The sequence below is a fragment of the Octodon degus genome, unplaced genomic scaffold (genome assembly GCF_000260255.1).
Source record: "Octodon degus isolate 3935 unplaced genomic scaffold, OctDeg1.0 scaffold00420, whole genome shotgun sequence".
Lineage (NCBI taxonomy): Eukaryota > Metazoa > Chordata > Mammalia > Rodentia > Octodontidae > Octodon > Octodon degus.
The window spans coordinates 93,605-95,689 of record NW_004524996.1 but is presented as its reverse complement, the minus strand read 5'-3'; the positions used below and the strand labels follow the sequence as shown (position 1 = coordinate 95,689).

At 34.1% G+C, this 2,085-nt stretch overlaps 1 pseudogene; it reads right to left on the bottom strand.

The window, feature by feature from the left end:
* Positions 1-925: 925 nt before the first annotated feature.
* On the bottom strand, positions 926-1,875 carry LOC101588100 (annotated as a pseudogene).
* Between the last annotated feature and the right edge of the window lie 210 nt (positions 1,876-2,085).

Below are 2,085 nucleotides of genomic sequence, written 5' to 3'. Positions count from 1 at the left end.
TTAGCACAAAACAGTGGTCACATTACATATCTGCAGGTTAAGCATTACAAATAATACATAATATTTTTTAATCTTATCACTAGACATTTTCACTGACCCTCAATGTTAGCACTTATATAGCTGGGACAGAACAAAAGCCATTTGTCCATGCTTTTTAGGGTTGAACTGGTGATATTTTAAATTTTATTGCTTTTAATCCCATTTTAGTTTATTGCCTTTAGCTGATTTAATGACAACAGTTTAAAAAGAAGTACATTTGTTTATTCACTAAAAAGCACACTGTTCCTTAGTATTAGTCCCCAGTCTTTTGCTTTCCATCTTTCAAACTATGACACAGCTGTATCACAATTGATGTTCCTTGGTTTTGCTAGAGAGCATACTTCTGTATGTTAGACCAAACTCAGACATATCAGAATTTAGAGATGAAAGTAGTGGAGCAGTTCTGTCTGTGCCAAAGGCATAAAAAATTTACTGATAATTTAAAGCATAAAAAACCAAGTTCTTTACTTAAAAACTTGCTCATTTTCTTAAAGAAAAAGCCCTAGTTCCAACATGGATTTGTTTTTAGACTTAAGCAATTAATAATGTGAGACAAAAACACAAGACATAATATTTCTAAAATCACAAAATGACCAATGAGTACTCATTTCATCTCACTTTTTCCTCCTTTCTTGATGGAAAACATTTCAATAATGCCAGAGAAAATATTTTTCAAGAGTAATAATGTATTTATTTGGGAGGAAAGAATTTTTGAAAATCATATTGCTATGATGTTCAAAAGTTATAAAATCAAATGTACAAAACCTGGAAGACCTAGAATGCATCTGGTATTTGCTTCAGTGTCCAGTACTATCACAATTTCTAGCATAAAAGCAAAAAGTCATGGATCTCAACTATTTTCAATAGCAGCTGGGATAACGTGTGACTACTGTCCTTGCTTCTTTGAGAGATACTTTTCCCAGTATTTGTGATTTAGCTCCAAAAGTCATCCAAGTTTTGCTATCTTCTTGAGGTACTGAATTAATTTTAAAAGTTCTTTGGCATTATCTCGATTTAGGTGTGCTTTCATAAAAGCTTTATCTTTAGTGAATTCTGTGTGTTCATTAGAAAATTTCCTCCTATGTCATCAGACATAATGGTATTTTTCTTGCAGTAAAACTCAGAGAACTTCCCCCAAATATTGCCAAGAGGCGTTAAATCTGATAGTCCTTTCCTTGGGGTATGTCCTGTTATCATAGCAACACTGACCAACATGAAGATGATCTTATAATTCGCATTTGTACTCATTCCCAGCTCTTTCATTTTAGCTTCAATCCCCTTCATATTTGTTGCAGACCAAATAACAGTGTCATAATCTTCATATGCACATATTAGAAATTCATGATGATATGGTCATGTTAATTCTACCCCAGTCACTGCACAAGACCTGTAGTCAAACAATGTACAATCAACATCTAGTACCAACATTTTTCCTCCTCTGCGAGGATTCAGTATTTCCACTTTGTACTCTGTGACTCTCCAAGAAGTTTTCAACAGATTTTGTTCCCTGTTTTCCACTTCACCTGCTTCATCTTCAATATCAAAGTCATTGACAACATCATCATTGTCAGAATTTGAACCCAAGACATTTTCCAAGCTATCCTCATGAGTTCTCCACATCATGATTTTAGTATTTGGTTTTAGTTTGAAAGCTTCAAGTTTAACATCATTTTCTACAGGTTTGCCTTTTACTTTGAGTCACAGTAATTTTGGTGTTCTGTCAGCATCCAGTAAGGGTCTTGAGAAACTGTTTGAGATTTAGCACAGTATCATCCTCCAAAAGTGTGGTCACTGAATGTTCTTCTCCACCCCATTTTATATGATTGGAAGAGCCATTTCTGAAGCATATGAAGTGGCAGCCTTCCTTCATGAGAAGATATCTGGAGTATGGTGGATCCAGATTCAGCGGATGTGGCCACTCAGTAATTTTTGATATGTATTTACATTAACTTTACCTATATTTAAATTTTAAAAATATTTATTTATTTATTTATTTATTTATTTACAGTCTCTCGCTATGGGTTCTGGGCCAGCGTTTCCTGTGGA